Raw genomic sequence first — 9,172 nt, 5'->3', positions numbered from 1 at the left:
GTGTACTCGTGGACGCGCTTAAAAGAGAGAGAGAGAGAGAGAGAGAGAGAGAGAGAGCGAGAGAGAGAGAGAGAGAGAGATGGCATACTGAATAGAAAGAGAGTATTTTTGGTGTTATTTTAGACAGTGGGCTGCCCTCTATGTAGATGTAGAAAGAGAGTGAGATTCTTAACAGGTATGTGTCAAGACTCATCTGGTCAGGGAGGCATATTTCAGCTCAGCCCGATTGCAGCATATGGCGATAGTATTTACACTCGGGTGTCAGAATGTTAAGGGAAGAGGTGAGGTCTCTTAAATCTGCTTCTATATTTCCTGGTACTGTGTGTTGTAACAGGGAAAGTAGTACACTTCTTATTCTTTTATTAGAAAGTTTATCAACAGATGTACTTTTTTTTACGAGAACATAACATATTGTTAAAGAAGGTTAATCAAGATTTTTAAATTCACATCCCTCTGCTGCAATACTGGTACTGGACTACTGTTTACCCAGCGCATGCTGGGACCATTGCTAAGAGTGAGCAAAATGCATCAAAGCACAATGTGCCCACAGTTTAAAGGCCATATGGAATGCACTGGTAGCCACTACAGACAGAAAGCAACACGCAAACTACGTCACGTTGCATTACAATTACTTTTTTATCAAAGGAACTTAGAACTCATAACATAGGCCTATACAAACACAAAACACAATAACAGAAGTTAGGTGCAATGACACCATAGATAAAACACGAAGTTCACGATAAAACTGCCACACGGGACGTTTCCACAACCGTCTCAGGCATCGTCTGGTTCAGCGGCGACCCTGTCAGATTTAAGAGCCTGGATCGGGGGCGGAGTAAATCTGCTACAGGCCCGGCTGGTTTGAGAAACGGGCCCTGCTCGCGGTGCCCTGCTGGCTGTTAGAGGGTGAGTGGGGTCAGACAGGACCTCATCTTCCCTCTTGCTCATGGTCCGCAGTTTTCCCCCCGTCACCACCACCGCCAAAACTCACTTTCTGACAAGTTTTGGGTTCTATTGGTGAGTAAGAAAAACGATCAACACATTCAACAACTCAATCAATCAGATTTTATTTATATAGCTTATTTCACAGCAATTGTCACAATACGCTTCACAGACAACCCTGGCCTAAACCCCCAAAAAGAGCAAGCCTAAAGCAACAGTGGCAAGGAAAAACTCCCTGTGGCAGATGGGAAGAAATCTCGGAAGGAACCAGGCTCAAGGGGGAAACCCATCCTCCTCTGGTCGGCTCAGGGTGTAATATGTGCTGGACTGACTGACCTTTAGTCTCCTCCTTTTACATAGGACACAGAAGGGAAGTTTTCATATATTAATAAATCAACTGAAAAGTGCCTAATTACATCTCATTCTGCATTTGCAAAACAAAAAAAAACATTGAATGGAGAGAGGTTTTTTAAATAACAAAGAACACTTTGCTATGACAATGCAGTAGTAACCCATAAATTATGGAAGATCTCTTGCACTTTAAATAAAGGTAAATCTTCTGCTTAACTGCACCATAGCGGGTGTCCTGATGTTTCTGAGTGATTTTGATTTTGCCAAGGCTTGAAATGATCAGTAACTCCATAGTGTTTCTATGGTTTTGTGTATTTAATAAGCTATGACTAAAGAAAAGAGTAAATAATCAAAAATAGAACACATCATACTGATTGTAATGGCCTCAAACAAAATGAAATAGATGTCATGTTTTGCTGAGATGATTGCTTAACAAATAGATTCCAGTTAGACTGAATTCACACCAAACCCTATTTCATACAAATTTTGAATGGGCAATTAGTCATGTTTGTGTTCATCGCTACATCATAGGCAAGAATTTGCTCTCCTTCGAAACTCCTCCTTCAAGTTCATTGACATCCTTTCACCCTTTCACTGTGCAGTCCACTAGTTAAGCTTGCATCATATACATTCAGTGAAATTCAATCAAATTATATATACATATATATATATACATATATACATACAGTGAGGTCCATAATGCTTGGGTTGGCACAAAGGCATATTTTTTTCAAATATTTTATATTTGTAATCAAACAATTCATTGTGGTTAAAGTGCAGCTTTTCAGCTTTTATTAAAGGGTATTTTTTAAAATACATTTTGGCTTCCCCATGTAGAAATAAAAGCCCTTTTTTGTCCCCTCATTTCAGGGAACCAGATCTTTAAATGTTTTTACAGGTGTTTCTGATTAGTCAGGTGTGTTCAGTTGCTTCCTCAGTACAAGTCTAAGAGAGCTTTCAGTATCTAGCCTTGATTCTAGGCTTTTGATTTCCATTGGAGTCTGTTATTGGCGTTTGTCAACATTAGGACAAAAGTTATGCCAATGAAAGTCAAGGAAGCAATTATGAGGCTGAGAAATAAGAAGAAAAAAAAACAGTCAGGGACATAGGCCAAACCTTCGGCTTACCAAAATCAATTTCTGTCTGAAACATCATTAGGAAGAAAGAGAGCGCTTGTGAGCTCAGTAATTGCAAAGGGCCTGGTAGTGCCAAGGAAGACCTCTACAGTTTATGACCGAAGAATTCTCATTATAATGAAGAAAAACCCTGAAACACCCGACTGACTTTTCAGAAACACTGTCCAGGATTCAGGTGTGGTTGTTTTGGTGAGTAGCCAACTGTCCACAGAAGAGTTTACAAGCAGAACTACAGAGGCTACACTGGAGATGTCAAAGACATGGCTAATCGTAATTGAAATCATACAAAACTCCTAAGCAGTCAGATGATTTTACTTTTAAACCTCCAGTCTTGATTTGAATAGCAACTAAATATCAAGATGACTAATGTACATAATTACAAAATTCTGTGTACGTGTATAATAATGCATTAAACTCTGTAAATTCAACTAATGAAATGTTTGGGACATATTGATATTATGTAAATGAAAGTAGTCATGTTTATTACTTTGTTGCGTATCCTTTGCATGCAATGACTGCTTGAAGTCTGTGCCCCATAGACATCACCAGACCTTTTCTCTGATGATGCTCTGCCAGGCCTCTACTGCAACCATCTTCAGCTCCTGCTCCTGCTTCGGGGGCTTGATCCCTTAAGTTTTCATTCAGCATATGAAACACATGTTCAATTGGATTCCAACTGGATGAATGACTTGGCCTGTAAATAATTTCCCATTTTTTTTGGCTTTGAAAAACTCCTTTGTTGCTTTACCTGTATGTTTGGTATTATCGTCTTGCATGTAGGATGAAGTAGCATCCAATGAGACTGGAGGCATTTGCTAGAACTTGAGGAGACAGGATTCTTCTGTACACATCAGAATTCATTTAGTTGCTGTTACCAGCAGTTATATCATCAATGAAGACCAATGAGCCAATACCTGTAGCAGCCATACATCCCAAAACCATAACACCCCCGCTACCATGTTTCACAGATGAGTAGGGGTGCTTTGGATTTTGGGCGGGTCCTTTTGGCCTCCACATACTCTGCTGGAATCGTAAGCTACTTCACAGTTAGTTTAAATGTATTTTCTTGCTTTAGACCACGGACCACCATGGTCTAAAGCCATAAAGCTGACAGGTCATCAGAAACGTCTGTCAGTTTCTAAAATATCATTCATCACACACAAAAACTGTCACAACATTAAAACTGAAATAATATATTTAAAAAACCCAGCAAGCAGTTTATGCTTTAAACAGGATAAGTCTGTGAATTATTTGCAATATATTCAAGGCACATGAAGTGCATACATGGTCACCTAATAAAGGAAACCTTCACCCAACAGTTAAAAAATAATATTTTAACTTTTTGCAGACAATAACACTCAGATGCATGTAATATCCTACTTAATAAAAGTGTTCCTGGAAGGACTCCCAATGACATAGCTAAGAAAATCAGAAGAGCTCTACTCCTATTTGATATGAAAGTTTACATCAGTAGTTATGCGTGTTTCTCGTCATTATATTTGCAATTTATAAATAAATAATACATAGACGTGCACCTATATTTGGTATACAGATCTAGGGTATTAGCCAAAAACAATACGATTACATTGCAGTTAAAAATACATTTCTTGTGTACAAACAATCACAAACATAGGATAAGTGTACGGGTGCATGCATACAAAATATAACTAGAAAAAAATATCGTGTCAAATGACAAAATACTATATGTAAACACACCATTTTGATGTTGCATACTTTGTTAAAAAAAAACACACACACACATTTGATAGCCACGCGCTGGACGGGAGGTTTCAGTTGGAGTAGCTACAGCACATTGGCTTTTCGTACTATCTGTCCGCAATAGGCGGCTGTGTCGTCAGTGGGTCGGTCTGTCTAGCGGCTGGAGTTTTCCCTACACGTCACCAAGACTTAAAACAGGGCAAGCCTTAGCACTTCACAGTCAGGGCGCTCCCCGCTGGACGGCAGAGTTTGTTGCAAGGGAATATACCCTTATATGGGATATCTGGAGTTCACCAGAGATTCGAACTCACCATAGTGAAGATTGAGTTGCCAAAGTCAACAGGTAAACAGCGAAGTACATTAAGTTAATCGCGTTTAAACGGTTAAGCTTACATCTGTTTTTTATTATTCACAGAACCCATTTTTAAAATACAGGCTATGCAACGTGTGACTGATTTTGTAATAATTTTATTGCATACGCGATGTAGTATTCGAGATTGAAATGCGATACTGTGAGTGTTTTTTCCCCGTTGCATATGCTACTTACGAAATACGAATACAAATGATGTGACCAAATGAAATGTATGCTCAAACGTTGATATCAAAGTGTATCTAAATTACGACTTGAACTCATAAAGCTTTATTATCCACTTTATTATTCTATGACGAAGGCTGTTATGGATGGCAAAGTTTGGATTATTTTCGCTTTGGGCGTTTTCGAACGTTCACGGACATTTTCAGGTTCTGCGGCACTTGCAAGTTCATGCAAAATTTTGCGAAATCGTTGAAGTCTGTCCAGTGGGTGCAAATCAGCCAATTCGCTCATCTCACGATTTAGAAGTCAAAGGCATATGAGCAGTAGAATTATAGGCCGTTTTCTTAAGTAAATTGAAAGTTTAACAAAAAGTGAAAACTTTGATCTGTTCACCAATATTGGTAATGCAGCCTAGGTTCAGTGTCGCTGAGTAACCTCTTGAAATCTCTGTAATAATTGCATTGGCCATTACAGTTGAGGTCTTTTATCAGTTAATCTGATTGCATAACTGTAGATGGCCTGAATAATAATAATAATAATAATAATAATAATAATAATAATAAAGTTGTTTTAATGTGTTCAGTTCCTTTGAAATGTTTCTCTGTGAATATACTAATTCAATTTGCAATGAAAATACAAAAATACTGTAGCCTGCATACTGAACAGGTGGGTCTGAAATATCTGTCTGTGTGAAATCATAATATCAAGCAAACATTTGAAAAGATAATGGTGTTCTGAGTCGCCGTGAATATGAAATGGTATACTGTGTGCAGGCACTGTGAATATAACACATGCACAGTTCTGTGTACCATGAGCAGGAGTCATGTCATGATCAGCTGTGGTTAGTATAGCTGAGTTTTACACAGCAATATTCAGAATGCCACCCATCTCCCCAAACCCATAAGCACTGGTGACTGGGTTTGAGTCCACACCTTTTCTGCTCTTTGTGGAAATGGGGGTGGGGTGTATTTTACGCAGTTTAATTTATATACATAAAGTCAATTACAAAGGAAATATGCCATCAGTATATTACTTAGTATGTGTCCGTGAGAGGAGACCGAACAACGGCACACATTTTAATTGGCAGCTACAATTCTTACGGACACAGTGTTTAATCTTGTTCTGGCTCTGCCAGGAGACATAGCTTCGACCTTGAAAAAGGCAGATTAATATTCAGCTCTGATTTTGAAATGCAGGCCTGCGCTGAGCCCAGAGTTTATGAGCTGGAACTAGAGGAAGGTGAGTTCTTCCCATTAATCAGCCACTGATTCAGCCTGTTTGATTCCGCCTGTTTGATTCAGCCGGTTTGATTCAGCCTGTTTGATTCCGCCTGTTTGATTCAGCCGGTTTGATTCCGCCTGTTTGATTCAGCCTGTTTGATTCAGCCTGTTTGATTCAGCCGGTTTGATTCAGCCTGTTTGATTCCGCCTGTTTGATTCAGCCTGTTTGATTCAGCCAGTGCCTTCAGGCTGTTTGATTCAGCCTGTTTAATGTGCTGTGTTCATTCTGATATTGTACCACTAGAGCTGATCCTATCGGACTGGTGTGAAGTGAATATATTACCATTTATGTAGAGGAGACCCAGATCCTTAAGCAGTAGGAAACCTGCATTTATTTTACCACAATTGCCATTTTAGTATGAAAGAAGATGTTCATGCATGGGACAATACAGGAAGGAGTGAGACTATAAAGAAACAGTGGGACTGCATAGGACAGGTTGGGAGTATATATGCCAGGGTGGTACAAAGAAGTCACTGTGTAGAGTATGGGTCAGTGTTTATCATAGGCCTATGACTTTGTATTTGTATGAACAAAACCATAAATGCCATAGAGATTACATATAAACCCTCCTTTCTAACACTTGCTGACAGGAAATGGAACTGACTGACATCCTGTGGGGGCGTATGCTGGCCTGCATGTGGGGCTACAGCCCGCGCCAGAAGGAAAATTAGCTCCAGCTGCAGGAGGAGCAGAGGGAGCAGGAGGAGGTACACAAGGAGGTACATGAGGAAGTATGTGAGGAGTTGCAAAAGGAGGAGGTGCAGTGTTTTCCCCTCTGGCCGTGCAGTGACCAGACGGCCAGCAACAGCCAAACACCATGCAGCCACACAGCACACAACTGTCACTCACCTGAAGAGGCTCCTCCTCTCCCCTGTGCGCTGTGCAGTCACTGGGTAACCAGGCAACCTCCAGTGTGAAGGTGAGAACACAATTTAGCCCATCAGTTTCTCAGAGTATCAAATCCCATGTCCTTTATCAAGCTAATAGTCTAATCAGTGCATGCTAAATGTTCAACTCAGTAAAAAACCTTCTTGGTTTTGCTGAGATGTAATGCAAGCTTCCTCCTGAAGCAGATTTCAGTAGTGCTAAGACTGGGTGAAGTAAATGCATAATTAAGGTATTCACAAGGTGAGGTAGGAGATTCAGTTTCATTTGATTAATGTTTGAAGTTTCTGGCAGAGTGACCTTCTCACTTGGAGATCCAATTAATCATTGAGCTGAAAAAGATCAGTCTTGATCACAAACTTGGCACTTTAGTCAGAGCGGTTAGCTTGACCTCTTTGAAAAGTAAAAAACCCACCAGCAATTTGCCAACAGTGTCATGATCATCAAATGGAACAAAAAGATGCAGTCTCTCCAATCTGGCACTCCATTCATCACTTCAGTGCTTTCAATGTTTCAGATGATCATGTTCTCTCTTTTCTGTTCAGCCTAGAAAATTTCATTGTCCCGGAAGAAATTAAATGTTATTGGCTGCTTCTATCGATTACCGTAGCATGAACTCTTGCCGCCTAAATTGTGCTGTGAGTGAATTTCACGAATCGTTCAACCCACGTGGGAAATAAATGGCAGAACTCAAGGCTTATGGCATTTCCAGGCCATGGTGGCCATCTTGTAGAGGCGCCACTTGCAGAAGTGCCAAATTGAATTGGAGAAAAACTGAATCACGTGACTCCCATTTCCTTTCTAGTTCTTGTACAGCTCTGTGGGCATTATGCACACTAAGTGTTCATAAAAACTACAAATAGCTGCCATTTTGCAGTAGAAGGAAGAGGCAGTGCTCATGTGAGGATCCGCTGCCATCACAAACTGATCCAGGGTCAGTTTCCATGGCCCCAAGCCAGACCCCAGCCACTGAAATGGGAAAAAATGAAATAAAAGGTTAATTAAATTAAAAAAAATCATTATATTCTTTTATAAATCTCCATAGAACATCATGAGAAAGAAAAGTTGCAAAATATGCAATATTCATTATTCTTTAACTGCTGTAACTCTGATGAGTGTCATGGAAATATAACATTACTATTTTGAATTTAAATCAGTTCTGTGATCCAAATGTGCAGTTCCCTGCACTACACTGCCACCTACTGGATATGTTGTGCCATCAGTTACAGATTGCACAGTGCACTTTGGTTGTATATTATGAATAAAATCTTTCTCGTTGCAGTATTTCCACATATCATACGGAAAACAGTACTATCAGCTTACGTTTGAATTACAAGGTGGATCCATTTGAAACCACCACCATCCCGCGAGAAGGCGAACATGATATTACTTCTGTACCGAGACCCAACAGGGGAGAAAGATGAGGAGAATTCTGCATTCTCTTGACATTCTGGAATCCGACCACCTGATGTGAAGTCACATGAATGGCAGGCTGGGAATGGAGGGAGCCGGACGCCGCGTCGAGGTTTACGTTCTGAAGCGAGGACGCTCGGAGCTGCAGATGGAGACTCGAGACTCGAGAAAAACAAAGGACGCGCACGCGGCTCTGGATTTACGACCGCTTTATAGCGCGGAATAATGTCTCCTATTACCATCACAGAGAGCCGGGGAAATACAGCCCTCATAAAAATCACCATATTTCACTGTCATTAAAGATGACATTTACTTATTGTTGATTCATGGTCTGAGGGGGTGTTGGAAACCATGCCTTTTTTTATTTTTTTGTTTTTTATTGCATGGGGTAAATATAAAAATACGAAAGAGAAGAATTTGATCAATGTGCGAATGATCTGACGCATGTGATAAGAACATTAGACAGTAAAAAGGAATAGGTGATGCCTGCGTTCTAGAATAAACACCTACTGTATGTACCTGTGTGTGTACTGTCATGGGTGTATTGCACGCACGCAAACACACACACACACACTCACACACACACACACACACACACACACATGCGTATGCGTGCACACGCAATATCTATGAAAATGTATTCATTTGCAGTAGTGGAAATTGCCTTCTATTTCACATGTGTGAAAGCCCTATGATTCAGGACATAACGAGACATTTGTTACGTTCTAATAAACGTACTTATAAATTAAACGGAAAATGAGCCCTGTGTCTGTTATTGTTTCTGCTCTGCCAGTGACGATTTATTACGATTCTGCCAACGAGTCACCGGGAGCACATTCTTACGTTCAAAGAAGCTGTTCTCTGTCAGTAGCCAAAATAGAGAATGTTTTGTTTAGGTCACGTCCCCAGT

The 9,172-nt window shown here is 40.2% G+C and overlaps 1 long non-coding RNA gene across 2 annotated transcripts; it reads left to right on the top strand.

Annotated features, from left to right (window-relative positions):
* The first annotated feature begins 4,376 nt into the window (after positions 1–4,376).
* On the top strand, positions 4,377–8,780 carry LOC118213908. 2 transcript variants are annotated; one of them, XR_004762548.1, is made up of 4 exons: positions 4,377–4,491; positions 5,880–5,922; positions 6,555–6,883; positions 8,187–8,780. It is a non-coding gene; the product is annotated as an uncharacterized LOC118213908 (long non-coding RNA). The 2 variants fall into 2 exon arrangements; XR_004762547.1 differs by having other exon boundaries at positions 8,132–8,780.
* Positions 8,781–9,172: the final 392 nt, after the last annotated feature.

This window comes from Anguilla anguilla, chromosome 15, assembly GCF_013347855.1.
Source record: "Anguilla anguilla isolate fAngAng1 chromosome 15, fAngAng1.pri, whole genome shotgun sequence".
Lineage (NCBI taxonomy): Eukaryota > Metazoa > Chordata > Actinopteri > Anguilliformes > Anguillidae > Anguilla > Anguilla anguilla.
This window is presented reverse-complemented; position numbering and strand designations above follow the sequence as displayed.